The sequence below is a fragment of the Pongo abelii genome, chromosome X, assembly GCF_028885655.2.
Source record: "Pongo abelii isolate AG06213 chromosome X, NHGRI_mPonAbe1-v2.0_pri, whole genome shotgun sequence".
Classification (NCBI taxonomy): domain Eukaryota; kingdom Metazoa; phylum Chordata; class Mammalia; order Primates; family Hominidae; genus Pongo; species Pongo abelii.
The window spans coordinates 41,149,713-41,172,810 of NC_072008.2; the positions used below are offsets into that span (position 1 = coordinate 41,149,713).

The following is a 23,098-nucleotide window of genomic DNA, read 5'->3' on the forward strand; positions in this document are numbered from 1 at the left end:
ACGCCTGTAATCCAGCACTTGGGAGGCCGAGGCAGGAAGATGGCTTGAGGCTAGGAGTTCAAGACTAGCCTGGGCAATATGGCGAGACTCTGTCTCTTAAAAAAAAAAAAAAAGAAAAAAAGAAAAGAAAATACTAACAATCATCTGAGCCTTTAGTGAGTTGCAATCGTTTCGCTGATGGAGGGTCTTGTTTCTATGTTGATGGCTGCTGACTGATCAGGGTGGTGGTTGCTGAAGGTTGGGTGGCTGTGGGAATTGCTTTTTTTTTTTATAATTTCAACCTTTATTTTAGATTCAGGGGATACATGTGCAGGTTTATTACATGAATATATTGTGTGACATTGAGGATTGGGGTACAAATAATCCTATCACCCAGGTAATGAGCATAGTACCCAATAGGTACTTTTCAGCCCTTGCTCCCTTCTCCCCTCCTCCCTCTAGTAGTCCTCAGTTTGGTTGGTCCCCTCTTTGTGTTCATGTGTACTCAATGTTTACCTTCCAATAATAAGTGAGAATGTGCAGTATTTGGTTTTCTGTTCCTGTGTTAATTCGCTTAGGACAATGGCCTCCAGCTCCAATCATGTTGCTGCAAAGGACATGATCTTGTTCTTCTTTATGGCTGCATAGTATTCCATGGTGTATATGTACTACATTTTCTTTATCAAATCCACCACTGATGGGCATCTAGTTTGATTCTGTGAATAGTGCTTTGATGAACGTTCAAGTACATATGTCTTTTTTGTAGAACAATTTATTTTCCTTTGGGTATATATCCAGTAATGGGATTTCTGGGTTGAAAAGTGGTTCTGTTTTTAGCTCTTAGAGAATTCTCCAAACTGCTTTCCACAGTGGCTGAACTAATTCACGTTCCCGTCAACAGTATATAAGCATTCCCTTTTCTCTGCAGCTTTGCCAGCATCTGTTATTTTTTGTCTTTTTAATAATCATCATCCTGACTAGTGTGAGATGGTATCTCATTTTGGTTTTGGTTTGCATTTCTCTGATGATAGTGATGTTGGGCATTTTTTTATATGTGTCTTGGCCACATGCATGTTGTCTTTTGAGAAGTGTCTCTTAATGTCCTTTGCCCAATTTTTAATAGGGTTATTTGGTTTTTGCTTGTTGAATTATTTAAGATCCTTATAAACTCTGGGTATTTGGCCTTTGTTGGATGCAGAGTTTGCAAGTATTTTCTCCCATTCTGTGAGTTGTCTGTTTACTCTGCTGATAGTTTCTCTTGCTTTCCAAGTCTCTTTAGTTTAATTAGGTCCCACTTGTCAATTTTTGTTTTGGTTGCAATTGGAGGACTTAGTCATAAATTCTTTGCCAAGGCTGATATCCAGAATAACATTTCCTAGGTTTTCATCTAGGATTTTTATAATTTGAGGTCTTAGATTTAAATCTTTAATCTGGATTTTGGCGATTCTAATACATATGTACTAGTATCTTGTTTTAATTTGCATTTCCCTGATGACATACAATGCAAGCATCTTTAAAAAAATTTTTTTTGTTTTCTTAATTTTTTTGGCTCCCCACAGGAAATGAAACCATCTTTTCATATGCTTATTTGCCATCTATCTTTGGAGAGGTGTCTGTTAAAGTCTTTGACTTATTTTTTGATCTGGTTCTTTTCTTATTGTTGAGTTTTACCTCGTATATTTTCGATAACAACCCCTTATCAGATACGCCTTTTGCAAATATTTTCTCCCAGTCTGTGGTTTGTCTTTTTATTGTTTTGATAGTGTCTTTTGCAGAGCAGGAATTTTTAATTTTAATGAAGTCCATGAAGTTATTTCATGGGTCATGCCTTTGGTGTTGTATCTAAAAAGTCATCACAAAATCCAAGGTTATTTAGATTTTCTCCAAAGTCATCTTCTAGGAGTTTTATAGTTTTGTATTTTATAGTTAGGTTTGTGATCGTTTGAGTGGAAGAGTGTAAGGTCTGTGTCTAGAGTCATTTTTTTGCATGTGGATATCTAGTTGTTTCAGCACCATTTGTTGAAATGTTTACCTTTTCTCCACTGTAATGCTTTTGCTCCCTCAAAAATCAGTTGTATTTATGTGGGTCTATTTCTGGACTCCCTCTTCTGTTCCATTGATCTATTTGCCTATTCTTTCATCCATACCACATGCTTACTGTAGCTTTATAGTAAGTCTTTAAGTTGGGTAGTGTCAGTATTTCAACTTTGTTTTTCTCCTTCAACACTGGGTTGGCTATCCTCGGTATTTTGTTTCTCTGTATCAACTTTAGAATTAGTTTGTCAGTCTCTACAAAATAAATTGCTGGGATTTTGATTGTGATTGCATTAAATCTATAGATCAAGTTGGGAAGAACTGCCACTTGACAATATTGAGTCTTACTACCCATGAACATGGAACAGCTCCCCATTTATTTAGTTTTTCCTTGATACTCATACCTTTGTCAGAGTTTTATGGTTTTCCTCATATGTATCTTATACATATTTTGTTAAATTTATCCTGAAGTATTTCATTTTTGGGGGTGCTAATGTAAATGTATATTTTAAGTTTCAAATTCCACTTGTTCATTTTTGATATATTAGGAAAGCAATTTACTTTTGCATATTAACTTTATATCCTGCAACCTTGATATGATGACTTTTTTAACTTTATGTATACATATTTAATTAGAATAGACATAAACCAAAAAGAAGAAAAAAATCGGAATAAAGTGTCGCTATCATTTTGTTTGCAAGGAGGAGTCAGGAAATGGAACAAATTACCAGAAAAATATCCTAAGACCATCCTGAAGTAGCTAGGTTACATAATCTTAAGAGTCAAATGCCAAAATTCTTGTACCACTTAATCCACAAATGAACAAAAGAGGAGTCAAAAGTTTATCCTATTTAGTGTAATAATTTTTACATTAAATATATAGTGATTTGCTTCTCACAAAGCGGTACTAGCAACTTTTAGTAGAAAGAAGTTTCCATTACGCATTGACTAAAAAATCTCAAAAACAATTAAGCAGCTATGCTATAGCTCAGTAAGTACCATTAAACTGTTCCGTGTACATTTCAGGTTAATACATTTAATGGCTAGTGTATATTTCAGGTTAATAGAGAACGACATTTGGGTTTTAAAAAGGCAGCAATAATTATATTTTGGCTTTTAGTCTAGATGCTTAACATAGTTAAGGCAACAGTTCAAGCTGTTGCCTTTTAAGTGAAGGTAGCTAAAATTTAAGAACAATCATCATAATCTCTTGCAACCTACATACACTGTTTAATGCTTACATGGAATGAAACCAGTGTTCTTAATTGACATGTTACACACACACACACACACACACACACACACACAGAATTTTTTTAAAAATCAAAGGCAATCATTCTAAAGGTACTATGGTAGCATGTTAAAAATGCAAATATGCTATAGAACTAAAGTAATATGAACAGCACTACTCATTACCTAGGAGAAAGGTGACTGGTTTTCACACAAAGCTAAACCTGTATCAGTCATCCTAATCACAATGCCTTAAAAAAGCATCAGGTTTCCAGTAGAGGAACTATCCTAGGAAAGTCAGTAAATCTCTTGAAAGTTTCACCTCTGTAAAACCAGGATAAGGCTACAACTATTTTGAAATCTGAACAAGGTATCAGATGAAATAGTAAGATTCCCAATCATAATGTAAGATAGAAGGCCAGGCGCGGTGGTTCATGCCTGTAATCCCAGCGCTTTGGGAGGCCGAGGCGGGCGGATGATGAAGTCAGGAGTTTGAGACCAGCCTGACCAACATGGTGAAACCCCGTCCGTACTAAAAATGCAAAAATTAGCCAGGCACAGTGGCAGGCGCTTGTAATCCCAGCTACTTGGGAGGCTGAGGCAGGAGAATCGCTTGAACCCGGGAGGCAGAGGTTGCAGTGAGCCGAGATTGCGCCACTGCACTCTAGCCTGGGCAACAGAGTGAGACTCCATCTCAAAAAAGAAAAAAAAAAAAAAAGATGGGAAGGTCCTCATGCAGCATATGCTTGCTGGCTCTGGGAAAGCTACATGTGCATAATACCGAAGTTGCCGAAGAAGGAAACTGGAGACGTTCAGTTACATTTCCATGGTGCCATGAATTTTAAACCTCAGAAATGGTGTGGTCCGTTAGGCTTTTCATAATGCTTGGTACCATCTGCTTAATAATATGTTCAAAGATAAAAGCAGGCATAATTGTAATAGTAACTACAGTCCCAGATGTTGACAGTATGTCTGCAATTTGAGAGTCCTTCAATTCAATGACATTCTGTCCATTGATTTCACAGATGTTATGTTCTGTGAGAAGACCACTTCTGGCTGCAGAGCTATCTTTCACTATGGATGTTATTTTTCCGTTTTTAAAGATAAAACCAACATGTCCAGTGCTATCCTTATGCATGGTAATCGTCCGTTCAAAGGGCCTGTCATGAATGGTCATGGTAATCTCTCCAAAATCCTGTTTGAGCACCTTGTGCGCTTTATCAGAGCTCTACCCTGCACAGTTTTCACTATTAATCTGGAGTACTTGGTCCTCAATTGTCAGACCAACCAATGAGGCTGGAGAATTAGCCTGGACTAGCTGAACAAATATACCATTATCTATTGATTTAAGCCTGAGTCCAATTTTTCCATCTTGATCGTTACACAAAATGACTTCACGAATCCCTTGCTTAATTTCTGTTCTGTGAATTCCAACATCATTACAAGTTACAGGAGCCACCATATAGTTCATACTGGAAGGTCTTGCTACCAACTGCCCTTGAATTGGTGCACCAGAAACCATGGCCACATTTGCACATATTTCTTCTTCATTTAAACTCAGGCCCATGTATTGAGAGAGCTCCGGATATAATTTGGGATACAGATTTCCATTTTGAGAGATGGGAGCAGAAGCTTCTGACAAAATTGCTGGATTGGCAGAGTTTGCAGAAAAAGTAGTTTGAGCCCCAATTACTTTGTCTACCTTCAAGTCTTCAAGAGATAGATAGAGAGACATTTTTGCAGGGTTCTTCTAGCCCACAAGGACCCACTCGCTGCCGCTGCCTCCAGTCACTGGCACCAAATTCTCTATGATGACTTCTTAATTCCAAGAGTGTTTGTCAACTCTCTTGAATTTTCTACATAGATGACCATGCCATCTGTGAACAAAGACAGCTTTATTTCTTCCTCCTCAATCTGTACATCTTTTACTTTTTTTCTTGTCTTATGCATTAGCTAGGACCTCCATTACAACATTGAAAAGCAGTGGTAAGAGGGGACATTCTTGCCTTTTTCCCAATCTTACTGGGAAAGCTTTGAGTTTCTCACCAGAGGTGGTTTATTCTAAGGGATTGGCTCATGAGATTGTGGGGGTTGGCAAGTCTGAAATCTGAATTCAGGTAAGAGTTGATGTTGCAGTCTTGAGAATTCCTCCTCCTTCAGTGAACCCCAGTCATTGTTTTTAAGGCTTTCAACTGATTAGATGAGGCCCACCTACATTATAGAGGTAGTCTGCTTTATTCAAACTCTAGTGATTTAAATGTTAGTCACATCTAAAAACATATCTTTACAATAACATCTAGACTGGTGTTTGAGCAAACGACCTGGCACCATAACCTGGCCAAGTTGATACACAAAATTAACCATCACAATATATAAACAGATTATAAGAATTTTTAAATTTGCTTTTCACACAAGCGGAATCATACTATATACTTTTCTGTGGAACTTGCTTATTATCTTACAATAATATGTCATATTATTATTAATAAAATAATATCTCATACTTATCACTCCAGGTCATTCCTTATAGCTATTACTCTTTCTTTTAAATAGTTGGGTAATAAAAAGAAATGAGATCATGTCCTTTGCAGGGACATGAATGGAGCTGGAAGCCATCATTCTCAGCAAACTAATACAGGAACAGAAAACCAAACCTCATATGTTCTCACTTATAAGTGGAAGCTGAACAATGAGAACGCATGGACACAGGGAGGGAAACAACACACACTGGGGCCTGTCATGGGGGCGAGGGGAGGGAGAGCATCAGGAGAAACAGCTAATGCATGTGGGGCTTAATACCTAGGAAATGGGCTGATAGGTGCAGCAAACCACCATGGCACATATTTACCTATGTAACAAACCTGCACTTCCTACATATGTATCCCGGAACTTAAAATAAAATAAAACAAAATTTAAAAATAAATAAATAAATAGTTGGGTAATATCCAACCATTTGCCCGTTTTTGGTGGGGAGATTATTTCCAGTTATGACCAATGCAAAAAACATCTTTACACATATATACTTACGTATTGGTACAAGTATTTCTATAGGCCAGAGTCCCAAAAGTGGGATTACTATGTCAAAGAATATGTGCATGTTTGATTTTAATAGATCCTACCAAATTACTTTCTTAAAATGCTATAGCAAATCTCCAACAGAAATTAAAGAAAGTACAAACTTTCCCACATCACTGTCAAAATTAGTTCTAAATTTTACCTTATGGATGAAAAATGTTATCCTATTATTTGTGTGTGTGCTTTTTAAAATTTTTTAATTGTCATAACATAAAATTAACCATCTTAACCATTTTTAAGTGTACAGTTCAGCAGTGTTAAGTACATTTACAGTGTTATGCAACCAATCTCCAGAACCCTTTTTAATCTTGCAAAGTTGAAACTCTCCACCCATTAAATAATAACTCTCCATTCCCCACCCCACTTGGCCCTTGGCAACCACCATTCTACTTTCTGTCTCTACGAATTTGACTACTCTAGGTACCCCATACAAATGGAACCATACAATATTTGTCTTTTTGTGACTAGCTTCTTTCACGTAGCATGTCTTCAATGTTCATCCATGTCATAGCATGAGTCAGACTTTACTTTCTTTTTAAGGCTGAATAATATTCCATTGTGTATCTATATCATATTTTGTTTGCTCATTCATTTGTCAGTGGACATTTGGGTTGCTTCCACCTTTTGGCTGTCATGACTAATGCTACTATAAACATGAGTGTACAAATAAATTTTTGAGACTCTGCTTTCAATTGTTTTGAGTATATACCCAGAAGTAGAATTGTGGGATCATATGTAATTCTATTTTCTATTTTTTGAGGAACCTCCATACTGTTTTCCATAGCAGCTGCGCCATTTTACATTCCCACCAACAGTGCACAAAGGATTTCTACATATCCTTGCCAACACTTGTTATCTTCTGTTTTTTTTTTTTTGATAGTAGCCATCTGTTGCGTTCTTTTCTGTTTTTTTTTTTAGTAGTAGTCATCCTTCTGTTATTATTTTAACATATATATTCACATATTTATAATCACATGTTTTATATATCAGCTATCTGCATTTTCTGTTCTAAGAATTACCTGTTTATGATTTATAGTCTTCACCTTTTTTCTGTTGGGTTGTCTTTTTCTTATCAATATATAGAAGCACTATGTGTTGGGTTGGCATGAAAATTGCCATTTCTTTTGGTCAAAAACAGTTGACTATCAGCAATTTTATACAGTTCAACTTAATATTATGAATATTGATATTAATTCTAACATTACAGATATTAATCCTTTATCTGTCATTAATTGCGACTATTTTCTCACAGCTTCTTAGTTGTCCTTTGACTTTTCATGGTGTCTTGTGCAACTGAAAAATTTTAATTGTCTGTATCATCAATCTTTTTTTCTTTTATGCTTTCTGAGTTTCTTGTGTTATTTAAGAAGGTCTCCCTAGCTAAATATTACATAAATATTCTCCTAAATTTTTTTACTTTACCTTTGTATCTTCTGTAATTAAAGATTAATTAAATAGGAGTTTATCTTTGTATTTTTCATTTGCTAGGCAATTATTCTAGCACCATTTATTAAATAAGCCATTACTGAATTGAAATGCCACCTTTATTACACACTTATTAAGTTCTGATAAAAATCAGTTTCTTTCTTCTCTATTCTATTTCACTGATCTATTCGCCAATGTCCTACTTTTTTGATTACACTAGCTTTATAGAGAGTTTTAATATCCATTAGGGTAAGATACTAGTAAGTTATTACTGGTCTTGTTTTTCAAAGCTTTACTGGAGATTATTATAGAGTTGGGTTATTGTTCCTCACACAAATCTACAGAGATCCCTAGTTAACAGTTAAATATCTTACACATCTTAATATCTCCCTCAGCTCAGGAAGCCAGCTGTGTTCAAGTTTCAACCAACACTTGAGAGCCTTTTTCTTACGTTCACCTTGGGAGGCCAGTACCCAGAGCTTCAGCCAGGTGATGAAGAGGAGAGGGAGGAAGAGGTGAGTTTCTCCAGAGGCCCTCAGCATAGGCCTATGGTTGCTCATAATTGTACCCCACTGTCCCCAGGATGGACCTCCCAGGTAGGTGGGGTAGTCAAGGAAGGTGGAAGGACAGCAGAAACAAACTACGTGCTTCAGAGTTTGGGTTAGGAATGGCCTCATTCTTTTTTTTTTAGACAGAGTCTTGCTCTGTCCCCCAGGCTGGAGTGCAGTGGCACAATCTCTGCTCACTGCAACCTTCGCCTCCCAGGTTCAAGCGATTCTCCTGCTTCAGCCTCCCAAGTAACTGGGACTACAGGCGCATGCCACCACACCCAGCTAGTTTTTGCATTTTTAGTAGAGACGGGGTTTCCATCATGTTGGTCAGGCTGGTCTCAAACTCCTGACCTCAAGCGATCTGTCTGCCTTGGCCTCCCAAAGTGCTGGGATTACAGGCGTGAGCCACCATGCCTGGCCCTCATTCTCAACAAATATCTAAATGACCCCAAAGTATAAATACCAACTCCTCTACCTGTCAGTCCTCAACATCAATTATCAAATGAAACACATGTAAGCTCCAATGCAGCCATGGGATCTCCCAGCAAGTGGTAAGGACACAGTGAGAGCCAGGTAGGGGCAAGCCAACTGGACAGCATCCCAGAGCACCTACCTCTGCAGGATGCCAGACCATCATGGAGATAAATCAAACATGCCATAGTAGTTAACTCAGGTTTCCACACAAACTCCTCACATAACTAGGGAAACGTACATGGTTCTACTTTCACTGAAGCAGGGGCTACCTCGAGCAGAAACTTCAAATCCATCTTCAGCGGCCTTGTCCTTCTCATCATTTTTGTGATCTGTGTCTACAATGTGTACTGTGCTTCTATTATTCGCACCACTCAGAGTTACTGGTTACAATTAGTTCCAATTCTTTTTAAAAATAGTGTTATAAAAATTTTAAAGTAGGCCGGGTGTGGGGGCTCATGCCTATAATCCCGGTGCTTTGAAAAGCCAAGGCAGGTGGATCACCTGATGTCAGGAGTTTGAGACCAGACTAGCCAACATGGTAAAACCCCGTCTCAACTAAAAATACAAAAAAATTAGCCGGGCGTGGTGGCACAAGCCTGTAATCCCAGCTACTCGGGAGGCTGGGGCAGGAAAATCGCTTGAACCTGGGAGGCGGAGATTGCAGTGAGCTGAGGTCACACCACTGCACTCCAGCCTGGGCGACAAGAGTGAAACTCCGTCTCAAAAAACAAAAACAAAAACATTAAAGTAAAATATAAACTTGGTTGTAAAAGCAACCTTTAAACACTAAAACTGAATACAGAGTAAAAAGAAAGTCTCTCATCCACTCCAGCCCCCCAACCTTCCTTTATTTGTATTTATTTATGTTTTTGTAGAGACAGGGTCTCACTATATTGTCCAGGCTTGTCTTGAACTCCTTGCCTCAAGTGATGATCCTGCTTCAGCCTCCCAAAGTGCAGGGATTACAGGTATGAGCCACCACGCCCAGCTTCCCAATCTTCCTTTAACCTCATTCATGTCTTACATGGAGAGAGAGTTCCAGTAAAGCAGCTACAAGAACCCAGTGTCTTTAGGTTTCTGATTATAAATTAACATCCTGGTTTATTAAGTTGCACATTGGTTAACTTTTATCTTTAAAGGAAAGGCCTTCCACTGTAGCAGATCCTACATTGCAGGCTAGGAATAAAGAGGAACTGAGCTGGCCAGTGGGAGAGGGAGCAAAGGCCAGCTGGAGCATGGAGGTGGAGTGAGCACAGGGACCCCAGGTAGGTCAATGGCCTAGGTGAAGTCCTCACAGACACAGGGGTTGTGTGTCCTTACTTCTGGTAGCCATGGGGAACCTGAGGGAACCAGGTGGGGCTGTGAATGATCCAGGGGACCGGTAATGCTGAGGGTGTGTAGCAGCCCACTTTTAGAGGCAACTAGCCATTCAAGGTATGGCAGGGGACAAGAAATAGGGCTGGCATGGCCAGGCACGGTGGCTCACACCTGTAATCCCAACATTTTGGGAGGCCAAGGTGGGCAGATCACTTGAGGCCAGGAATTTGAGACCAGCCTAGCCAACATAGTAAAACTCCATCTCTACTAAAAATACAAAAATTAGCCAGGCTTGGTGGCACGCACCTGTAGCCCCAGCTACTCGGGAGGCTGAGGCAGGAGAATCGCTTGAACCCAGGAGGCAGAGGTTGCAGTGAGCAGAAATTGTGCCACTGCATTCCAGCCTGGGCGACAGAATGAGACTCCACCAAAAAAAAAAAAAAAAAAAAAAAAAAAAAAAAAGAAAAAGAAAAAACAAAAAGAAGACTGGCAGGACAGGTATGGGAAGGTAGCCCCCTGCCTAGAGGCTGGGGCTCAGAGCAGGTATCCTCTTTCGTGGATGACACTGCCTTTTGTGGGCACTGGAGATGAACAGAGAGCCTACAACCCAGGCAGAACAGGACCAGGTAACTTGCTCTACCTCCTGCTGGAAATACTCAGGAAGAGGCCACCCCAACCCCCCACCTCCACCCCCAACCCCACCAGAAGCACTGATAGCAACCAACCTGGACAAAGAACTGCAGCAGAGTATTTCCAAAATCACATGGTGGACCACATGGCTTCCTTTGACCCCTCCAGACCCACCCCACCCTTCTCCACCCACTCTATGCTCCTAGAGGCGGGCCTGGATGAACTCCATCAAACGGTTCCTATGCCCTCTGCCTTCCAGTTGACCTTGGCTACCAGCAGGAGGTGGGAAACCCAAAGGAGAGGGGTCAGAGTATTTATTTCCCCCAAATACCTCCTTGAGAGCTGGCTTGCTGTGTCCCTGGATCAAAAGCTACAGCTCCTGTCAAGAGGCCCTCTTCACAGGATTTTCTCTCTCCAGTTTCCAGTGATTGCTTTCTCCTTCTGCTCCTTCTGGCCTGTGGTTTCCCTATACCCTGATATTCCTTTGTAAATATTCTCTTTATTAAACTCTTCTCAATTTACTCAATCTGAGGGTGCCATCTGTTTCCTGCCAGGACCTGGAATGATACAGATGGCTTTTCTGACAGGACCTATTGATGGAGAGTCCAAGAACCCCTTATTATTCTAGGCAGAGGTGGGGCAGGCTGCATTTAGCTGGAGGTTACCAAAGGTGCATGAAATGAAACCAGGAACTCGAGCCCTTGGCGGGTGGGGACTGTCTTACTGGCTTTGCAACACCAGCACTATGGCAAAGTCTGTCTTTTAGTAGAGGGCCTTCTAAGAGCAGATTTCCTCTCTCCAGTTCAGGAACACTTTTCTGTCTTAAAAGGGTCTCCTTCTCAAATGTTGATGTCCCTGAGAAGTTTTGCTTTGAATGATTTTCTGCTAGGATCAAAACAATCAGTGAGTGGCCAGGCACAGTGGCTCATGACTGTAATCCCAACACTTTGGCCGAGATGGGAGGATCACTTGAGGCCAGGAATTCGAGACTAGCCTGCTCAACATGGCGAGACCCTGTCCCTACAAAAACATAAGAAATTAACCAGGCTTGATGGTATTTATATATAAGTATATAAATATAGATAAATAGATAACTTGACAAAGACTGGAAGACACATGAAAATATGTTGGGGCATTGGGGTTAGAGAATAATTTTTTTCATTAAATTGTTAATTTCATAAAGTTATTCTTATGATACACGAATGTGGAGGAAAAAACATAAAACAAGTATGTATATGAAATTGGGCAAAATACTGTCTTATCATCCTCCTTTCCCTCATCTATATACTAAGAGGATAAAGAGTCTCTTCCATTCCAATCCATTCCAGGTAATACAAAATGTGATTCTAAACTCTTAAAAATGAGTCATATGTGGATACAGAGAATGAGGCAAAAAAAAAGACACAGGAGTTTTGATTATTTTAACACGTCCATAAAAATCAAGAAATAGGAATAATTGTTTTTGTTCCCACTAGGGGCTGTGGTAAGTGAATTTTTATCTGTCTAGCTTGCTTTCTCAATCCCTCCTCTGGGTCCCTTGAAGATCCCCTCCCTGACTCCACGTGACTATGATGGGTAGGTCGATCAGTGTCCTTTCCCACCCTTGACATTTAGTGGTCAGAAGACTAAACCAGAGCCAATCAGATTCTTCTCTGAAATTGATGCATGGACAGGTGGACAAAGAAGGTCCCTTTCTTCCAGGGCTGCCAAATCTTTCTGCCTGTTACTTGGGTGACCTTAGACAAATCGCTTAACTTCTTTGAGCCTAAATTTTCTCACCTTAAATGAGGTTAATAATACAATCTATTTCATAGGCATTTGTAAGAATCAAATGATATGAAGCATGAGAAAGGTTATAACTTTAATGTGTTTTATAATGTTATTAATAAATATATTGTTATCAAATGTAAATAAAATTATATGATAAATTAATTCATTGTAAGGTGTTGGTCAATGACATCTTAGGACATTAAATCTCCCAGGGGTATTTACATATTTTAAAGGGGCCCATTATATAAAGCACAAAGATAGAGAGCACTAATCTATACTGTGAGGAATTAGGATAGTGGTTAACTTTGCAGGGGTGGGGGGCTCGTGATCAGAGGGAACGTAAGGAAGCTTCTGAAAGGTATTGGTTGTGTTCGGTTTCTTGATCTGCGTTCTAGTTACATGGGTGTATTGTTGGTAAAGCTTCATTGTCCTGTATGCTTAAGATATGTGCCCTTTTCCATATGTATGGTGTGATTTAATAACAAGTCTTCAAAACTTGGAAATTTCGGCTTCCAAGAAGAAGTAGGCATACTTTTCCTTACTCCTCCTACTAAGTACAGTGAAAAACTCTGGACATTATATATGAAATAAACATAAGAAGACTTTGAAAGGAGGCACTTTCTTTGAAAGGAGGAGACTTTGAAGAAGATGGCACTTGGAAATATCAATAAGTGCAAACTAAAAAAGGCCTAACAAAAACTGCTCTATCTGGCCAAAGGGCCAAGAAAGGAACAACACAAGAAAAGAGAAAACTTTTAGACAGAAACTGCTCTGCTCTGACTAAACACCACAGAAAAAAAAAAAAACAACGTAGCCCCATCCTCATTCATACGAGCAGAGGCCAAGTGGGGAGCCTAGAATTCCACTTGCCAGGCTATAGCAATGTGCCCTAACCCACCCACTGGGATATCTTCAGAGAAGGCCAAGTATGGAGCCAGTACATTTATCCCTGCTGGGTAGTGATGAGGAAACCACATAGGCAACCTGTACTTCCAGCCCGCATCCTTCCTCCTTGGGCAGTACCAGAAGAAGCATAGTAGAAAGTCAGGACTTTCACCATTGCTCAGCAGTATTGATGCTATCCTCTCCCTGAGGTGTCAGTGGAGGCCTAGTGAGGAGCCTGAACTCCCACCCCACCCAGCAATAATAAAGAACACCCCCCGAGATGTCAACAGAGGCTGAATAGACTTTCTATGCTGACCTGGCAGTAATGAGGGGACACCCCACCCCCTTCCCTTGCCAATGTAGTGTCCAAAAAACCAGCTAAAACATCAGGTTTAAATAAGATACAGAGTCATAACATAATACCCAAAATGTCCAAGTTTCAATCAAAAATCAGTCATTACACTGGAAACAAGGAAAATCTCAAACTGAATGAACAAAGATAATCTTTAGATGCCAACACTGAGATGAAACATGAGATAAAATTTTCTGACACAAATTTTAAAGCAGCCATCATAAAAATAATGCAATGAGCAATTGCAAGCACACTTGACCCAAATAAAATATAGAATAAATAAATAAATTAACAGCGCCTCAGGAACATGTAGGACTTTAACAAAAGATCTAGCATTGGTATTACTGAAGACCCAAAAGGAGAGGATAAAGAGGGTAGGGCTAAGAAAGTATTCAAAGAAATAATGGCTAAAAACACCCCAAATTTGGCAAAAGACATAAACCTATAGATTCAAGAGGCTGAGTGAACTCTAAACAGAATAAACCCAAAGAAACTCAAACTAAGACACATATAATCAAACTTCTATAAATTAAAGACAAAGAAAAAATTATGAAGGCATCAAAAGAGAAATGACATCTTATGGCAGGAGAAAAACAACCAAATAACAGGATTTCACATCAGGAAACAGAGTAGAAGGAAGTGGCACAATATCTTTCAAGTACTAAAAGAAAAGAATTGTCAACCTGCATTTCTTTTCTTTTCTTTTTTTTTTTTTTGAGATGGAATCTTGCTCTGCCACCCAGGCTGGAGTGCAGTGGTGCAATCTCGGCTTACTGCAACCTCCGCCTCCCGGGTTCAAATGATTTTCCTGCCTCAGCCTTCTGAGTAGCTGGGACTACAGGTGCCCGCCACCACACCCGGATAATTTTTGTATTTTTAGTAGAGACGAGGTTTCATCATGTTGGCCAGGCTGGTCTCAAACTCCTGACCTCAAGTGATCCGCCCACCTTGGCCTCCCAAAGTGCTGGGATTACAGGTGTGAGCCACCGCGCCCAGCCTCAACATGCATTTCTATATCCAGTGAAAATACCCTTCAGGAATGAAGGGGAAATAAAGACATTTTCAAATATAGGGAAACTAAGATAATTTGTTACCAGCAGATCTACTCTAAATAATGGCTAAAGGAAGTTCATTAAACAAAAAGGAAATGATAAAAGAAGTAACCTTGGAACATGAGAAAGGAAGAGAGAACATGACAAGCAAAAGATCTGGGTAAATACAATAGACTTTCCTTCTCCTCCTGGGTTTTATAAATAATATTTGACAGTTTAAGCAAAAAATATAACACTGATATAGTTTTAAATGGCTCTGGAAGAAATTTCAAGACAATTATATAAATGGGGGAGAATAAATAGACACAGAGGTAAGATTTTTACGCTTCACTCAAACTGGCAAAGTGATGACCCAAGTAGACCGTGATAGATATGTATGCATAATGTAATTCCTAGAGAAATCAATAAGAAAACAATATAAAGAGATACACTAAAGAACACTATAAATAAATCAATATGGAAGGCAGGAGAAAGAAAATAGAAAATGAAAAGGAGAAATAACAAACAGAAAACAAGAAATAAAGTAGCAAATATAATTATATTTAATGTAGATTGTCTAAATATACTACTTTGGCAGAGTGGATCAAAAAGCATGACCCAGCTATATACGGTCTATAAGAAACTTATTTACAATATAATGATAAAGGCAGATTGAAAGTAAAAGGATGGAAAAAGATATATAATACAAGCATGAATCACGACAAAATAGGAGTAGCTCTATTATATCAGATAAAGTAGACTGCAAAGAAAAGAAAGTTACCACAGACAGAAAAGGACATTATATAATGATAAATGGGTCAGTACACCAAAAGGACATAGCACTCCTAAAATGTGTTTGCACTAAGTAACAGAGCAGCAAAGTATGTGAATCAAGATCTGATAGAATTGAAAGGAGAAATATGCAAATTCACAATTAGAGACATCAACATCCCTCTCTCAACAACTGATAGTACAGCTAGCCAGAAAATCAGCAAGGATATAGAAAAGCTCAACAATATCATCAACCAACAGGTTCTAATCAACATGTATAGAATACTCTACTCAACAAGAGCAGAATATACCTCAAGAATTTAGAAAAATGGGTCCTGGTAGTGGCTATAAGAAAAAAAATTTAGAAAAAGAAAAGCAAAATAAACCCAAACCAAGCAGAAGGAGATGCATAATAAAGATAAGAGCAGAAATCAATGAAATTGAAAACAGCAAAACAATAGAGAAAATCAATGAAACACAGAGCTTGCTCTTTGAAATCATCAATAACATTGACAAATCTCTATCAAGATTGACAAAGAAAGAAAGAAAAAGATAAAATTACCAACATCAGAAATGAAATAGGGGCTATCACTATAGACCCTGCAGACATCAAAAGTAAAATAAGGGAATACTATGAACAACTCTACACATAAATTTGACAACTTAGAGGAAATAGACCAATTAATCAAAAATAACAAAGTAAAACAACTCACCCAATATGAAATATATAGTTTGAATCCCTATATATTAAGGAAATTGAATTTGTAATTTAACTTCTCCCAAAAAAGAAATATCAGATGATTCCACTGGAAAATTCTACCAAATTTAAAAGAATTAAACTAATTCTAAACAATCTGCTTTAGAAAATAGAAGAGGATGGAACACTTCTCAATTCATTTTATGAAGCTATTATCCTGGTAAGAAAACTAGACAAAGGCAGTACAAAAAAAAAGATATTACAGACCAATTTTCCTCATGAATATACATGCAAAAGTTCTTAACTAAACATTAGCAAATAAAATTCAACAATATATAAAAAGAATTACACAACATGATAAAGTAGACTTTATTCCTGGGGTGCAAGGCTGGTTCAATTTGCTAAAACTACTTAATAGAATTCACCATATTACTAAGCTAAAGAAGAAAACTCATGTGACCATATCAATTGACAAAGAAAAAGCATTTGACAAAATTCAATACCCACTTATGATAATCAGAAAACTCTTAGCAAATTAGGAATAGAGGGGAACTTTTTCAATTTGATAAAGAGCATCTACAAAAACCCTACAGTCAATATAATACTTAATGATAAAAGACTGAATGCTGGCCAGTTGTGTTGGCTCACGCCTGTAATCCCAGCACTTTGGGAGGCCAAGGTGGGCGGATCATGAGGTCAGGAGTTCAAGACCAGCCTGGTCAATATGGTGAAACCCCGTCTCTATTAAAAATACAAAAATTAGCCGGGCATGGTGGCACATGTCTGTAATCCCAGCTACTCAGGAGGCTGAGGCAGAAGAATCACTTGAACCTGGGAGGTGAAGGTTGCAGTGAGCCGAGATTGCACCACTGCACTTCAGCCTGGGCAACAGAGTGAGACTCCATCTAAAAAACAACAAAAACAACAAAAGACTGAATGCTTTCCCCTTAGGATAGGGAAGAAGCCGAAAATGGCCACTCTCACTACTCATATTCAACATAGTACTGGAAGTTCTAGCCAGCACAATAAGGCAAGAAAAAGGAATATAAGGCATACAGATTGGAAGGAATTCTTTCAAACTGTCCCTATTTGTTGATGGCATGGTAGTATATGTAGAAAATCCTAAGGGATTTACAAACAAAACAAAACAAAACAAAACAAAAACGTACTAGAACTGATAAGTGATTTCAGCAAAGACAGTGTTCAAGAATAACATTAAAAATCAATTGTATTTTTATATACTGGCAATGCACATGTGAACATTTTCACAATTGAAAATAAAGTATCATTTAAAATAATTCAGAACAAAACATAACATTCTCCAAAGAAGATATATAGATGGCCAATAAGCACATGAAAAGATGCTCAATATCATTAATCATTTGGGAACTGCAAATCAAAATTACAATAATATAACACCTCACACCTATTAGGGTGGCTACTATTTAAAAAAACAGACAGTAGGGCTGGGTGCGGTGGCTCATGCCTGTAATCCCAGCACTTTTGGAGGCCAAAGCAGGTGGATCACCTGAGGTCAGGAGTTCAAGACCAGCCTGGCAAAACCCCGTCTCTACTAAAAATACAAAAATTAGCTGGGCGTGGTGGCTTGCACCTATGGTCCCAGCTACACAGCAGGCAGAGGCAGGAGAATCACTTGAACCTGGGAGACAGAGGTTGCAGTGAGCCGAGATCACACCACTGCACTCCAGCCTGGGCAGCAGAGAGAGACTCTGTCTCAAAAAAACAAAAACAAACAAACAAACAAACAAACAGAAAGTAAAAGGTGTTGGTAAGGATGTGGAGAAATTGGAACCCTTATACACTGTTGGTGGGAATATAAAATGATACAGTCACTGTGGAAAACAGCATGACAGTTCTTTTAAAAATTACAAATAGGATTGTCATATGATTCAACAATTCCATTTCTGGGTATATACCCCAAAGAATTGAAAGCAGGGTCCTGAAGAGATATTTATATACCCATGTTTATAGCAGCATTATTCACAAATGCTAAAATGTAGAAGCAATCCAAATGTCCATCAACAGATAGATGGGTAAGCAAAATGTAGTCTATCCATTACAATGGAATATTATTCAGCCTTAAAAAGGAAGGAAATTCTGGCACATGCTACAACATGGATAAACCTTGAAGACATTATGCTAAGTGAAATAAGCCAGTCATAAAAAGACAAATACTATATGATTCCACTTATATGAGGTACTTAGAATAGTCAAAATCATAGAAAAAGACAGTAGAATGGTAGCTGCCAGGGGCTGGGGGAATTGGGAAGTGGGGAGTTATGTTTAATAGGTATAGAGTTTCAGTTTTACATGATGAAAAGAATTATGGAGATGGAAAGTAATGATGGTTGCACAACATTATGAATATATTTAATGCCACCGAACTATACACTTAAAAATGGTTAAGGCCAGGCGCAGTGGCTCACGCCTGTAATCCCAACACTTTGGGAGGCTGAGGCAAGTAGATCACTTGAGTCCAGGAGTTTGAGACCAGCCTGAGCAACATGGCAAAACCCTGTCTCAACAAAAAAAATACAAAAATTAGCCAGGCATGGTGGTGTGTGCCTGTGGTCCCAGCTACTAGGTAGGCAGAGGTGGGAGGATAGCTTGAACCCAGGAGGTGGAGGTTGTATTGAGCTGTGATCGCGCCACTGCACTCCAGCCTGGGTGACAGAGCAAGATCTTGTCTCAAAAAAAAGGTTAAAATGATACATTTTATGTATATTTAAACACGATAAAAATGAAAAAAACATATAGGACTTATATGGTGAAAACTACAAAAATGTTGATGAAAGAAATAAAAGATTTAAATATCTGGAGAAATATACTATGTTCACGGATTGGAAGATTCAACATAGTAAATACATCAATTGATATACAGGTTTAATGCAAATACTATCAAATTCCCAGCAAGAATTTTTACAGATATACACAAGATTATTCTAAAATTTATATGGAAAGGTAAGGAACTAGACTAGTGAAAACAATTTTTTTTTTTTTTGAGATGGAGTTTCGGTCTTGTTGCTCAGGCTGGAGTGCAGTGGCACGATCTCAGCTCACTGCAACCTCTGCCTCCCAGGTTCAAGCAATTCTCCTACCTCAGCCTCCCAAGAAGCTGGGATTACAGGCATGGGCCACCACCTCTGGCTAACTTTTTGTATTTAGTAAAGACGGGGTTCCACCATGTTGGTCAGGCTGGTCTCGAACTCCTGACCTCAGGTGATCCACCCGCCTCAGCCTCCCAAAGTGCTGGGATTACAGGCGTGAGCCGCCATCCCCGGCCTCAATAAAAACAAAATTTAAAGAAGAATAAAGTGGGAGGAATTACTATACCCAATTTCAAGACTTATCATATAGCTACAATAATTAGGACTGTGTGTTATTGGTGGAGGGAAAGACACATAGATCAATAGAATAGGACACAGAACCCATAAATAGACCCACACAAGTTTGGTGAAATGATCTTTGACAAAGGTGCACAACAGCTAAATGGAGAAAATAAAGATTTCTCAACAAATGATGTTGGAGCAATTGGACATCCATAGGCAAAAAAATGAACCTTGACCTAAATCTTACTCTTTATGAACAACAATTAACTTAAGTGGGTCACAACTTAAATGTAATACATGAAATTAGAAAACTTTTGGAAAATAATATAGGTGAAAATTGTCGGGGTTTAGGCAGAGGCAAAGGGATCTTAGACTTAACATCGAAAGTACAAGCCATAAGTGAAAAATTGGTAAGTTGGACCTCAACAAAATTTAAAAATTTTTCTCTAGGAAAGATTCTGCTAAGAAGATGAAAAGACAAGCTACAAACTGGGAGAGAATACTTGTAAACCAATTATCCAACAAAGGACTGGTATATGGAATCTATAAAGAACACTGAAAACTCAATAGTTAAAAACAAAACAAACAAACAAACAAAAAAAAACAAAAAAAACTGACTGGGCACAGTGGCTCACACCTGTAATCCTAGCACTTTGGGAGGCTGAGGTGGGAAAATTGCTTAACGCCAGGAATTCAAGGAGTTCAAGACCAGTCTGGGCAACATAGTGAGACCCTATCTCTACAAAAAATTTAAAAAATAATCAGGTATGCTGGTGCGCACTGTAGTCCAGATACTCAGGAGGCAATGACAGGAGGATTGCTTGAGCCCAGGTCAAAGCTCCTGCACTCCAGCCCGGGTGACAGAATGAGACCCTGTTTCTAAAAAAAAAGAAAAGAAAAGAAAAAGAAAATGAAAGAAAGAAAAGGCTATATATACTGTATGATTCCATTTCTGTAACTTTCTTGACAAAGTCATAGAAGTGGATAACAGATTAGTGGTTGCCAGGGATCAAGGTGAGATGGGAGAGGAGTATAGCCATAAAAGGGCAACATGAGGGAATCCTTGTGATGACGGAAATGTTCTGTACCTGTGTTGACAATGTAATAGTGTCAATATCCTGCTTGTGTTATTGTACTAAAGTTTTGCAAGAGATTACCATTGGGGAAACTGGGTAAAGGATATATGGAAATGTCTCTACACTTTTTCTTACAACTGCATGTGAATCTATAATTATCTCAAAATAAAATGCTTAATTAATTTATTATTTGATTTATTTATTTAGAGACAGAGTTTTGCTCTTGTTGCCCAGGCTGGAGTGCAGTGGTGCAATCTCAGCTCACCGCAACCTCTGCCTCCTGGGTTCAAGCATTTCTCCTGCCTCAGCCTCCCGAGTAGCTGGGATTACAGGTGTTTGGCCACCATGCCTGGCCAATTTTTTTTTTTTTTTTGTATTTTCAGTAGAGATGGGGTTTCACCATGTTGGCCAGACTGGTCTCAAACTCCTGATCTCAGGTGATCAGCCTGCCTTAGCCTCCCAAAGTGCTGGGATTACAGGCGTGATAAAATGCTTAACTTAAAAAGAAATGGGCCTGGCATGGTGGCTCACACATGTAATCCCAGGAGGATCATTTGAGCCTAGGAGGTTGAGGCTGTAGTTAGCCATGATCGTGCCACTGCACTGCAGCCTGGGCAATGGAGCAAGACTCTGTCTCAAAAAATAAAACAATAAAATAAAATAGTAGAGGATATTCTCTCTTCCTCAGCGCTGCCTACAGAGGTTGCAGCCATCTCCTCCTTGGCATCACAGCTGCCCTCAGACCCCTTGTGAAACTCAAGATTGTCAAAAAGAAAACCAAGAAGTTCATCCTGTACCAGTCAGACTGATATGTCAAAATCAAGCCTAACTGGCAGAAACTCAGAGGTATTGACAATAGGGTTTGTAGAAGGTTCAAGGGCCAGATCTTGATGCCCAACGTTGGTTATGGGGGCAACAAAAAAACAAAGCAGATGCTGCCCAGTGGTTTCCGGAAATTCCTGGTCCATGACATCAATGAGCTGGAAATGCTGATGATGTGCAACAAATCTTACTGTGCTAAGATCGCTCACAATGTTTCCTCCAAGAACTGCAAGGCCATCGTGGAAAGAGCAGCCCAGCTGGCCATCAGAGTCACCAACCTCAATGCCATACTGCGCAGCAAAGAAAATGAATAGGCGGCTCATGTGCATGTTTTGTGTTTAAAGAAAACCATAAAAACTGCCAAAAAAAAAAAAAAATAGTAGAGGGGGCCTGGCGTGGCAGCTCACTCCTGTAATCCCAGCACTTTGGGAGGCCGAGGCAGGCGGATCACCCGAGGTCAGGAGTTTGAGATCAGTCTGGCCAACATGGCGAAACCTCGTCTCTACTAAAAACACAAAAATTAGCCAGACGTGGTGGTGCACACCTGTAATCCCAGCTATTCGGGAGACTGAGGCAGGAGACTCTCTTGAACTCTGGAGGCAGAGGTTGCAGTGAGCCAAGATTGCAGCACTGCACTCCAGCCTGGGTGAGAGAGTGAGACTCTGTCTCAAAAAAAAAAAAAATTTAAAGAATAGTAGAGGGGCTCCTAAAGAGCAAAAAACCTGTAAGACTAAGAGGAAAAGCATCTAATGGTGTGATTTCAGGCATGATGACAAGTCACTAGAAGAGGGAAAGAGATACACCCTTTGCCACTTTCTTCAGAGTCAATCCTGGCACCTAATATAGAGAGATGTTAGTATTTACCTATGATTGATTTAAGTAAGATTCTTCCCCTATTACCCTCTGTAAAATTTGCAGTCATCATTGATAAAGACAAGACAAGAGTTTGACTCTTAGCCTCAAACATAAAGGACTTCAAAATCTTATTAGGTGCACTATTGGTGTGCTTGTATAATTTAACTATAAGTGACTTACATATTTTAAAAAATTATCACAATTTTGATCTGCACCAGAAAGGAATTTGCAGCTGAAAATAATCTGTTCCTATCTAGGTAAATTTTGAAAATATCTAAATTTTCTTAGTGAGAAAACATCCATGGTCTCAGATGTGGTTATGGGATAATGGTCTCCCAATGATTTATAAAATACCTCTCTTGGGAAAATACCTCTAGCATTACAAATAGGGTTGCAAATCTAAAAAGACAAATTTCATTAAGGCAGGAGATTTTTCTGGGCATGCTGTGTAACTCCTGTTGTGGTGATCTGGTGGAAAGGCTGGTGGAAAAGTGGGGGCTGGAGGGAAGGGGATGGACAGGAGAGACCCTTAAAGAGAGACTCTTGAAACGAGTATCTGTTGTTGGTATCTCTAAGAAGTTTAGGAAATATACCTCAAGATGAGAAGGAATTGTACTAAAATGTAGTCATTCAGATTCTAAAGAGGACTGTGTGAGGACAAAAAAATCCAGGGGAAATACATTTTAAAGACATGATCATAAAGAGAGTGGCATTAATGGATCATTGTGGGCCCCTTTCAAGATTATGTATTCAGAGGCAGAAGAGAGGGAGGAG

General features: G+C 39.0%; 2 pseudogenes; one reads left to right on the forward strand and one right to left on the reverse strand.

Annotated features, from left to right (window-relative positions):
- Window positions 1–4,059: 4,059 nt before the first annotated feature.
- Window positions 4,060–4,998, reverse strand: LOC100445440 (syntenin-1-like; annotated as a pseudogene).
- A 5,646-nt stretch (window positions 4,999–10,644) lies between these two features.
- On the forward strand, window positions 10,645–21,783 carry LOC100438723 (large ribosomal subunit protein eL32-like; annotated as a pseudogene).
- Window positions 21,784–23,098: the final 1,315 nt, after the last annotated feature.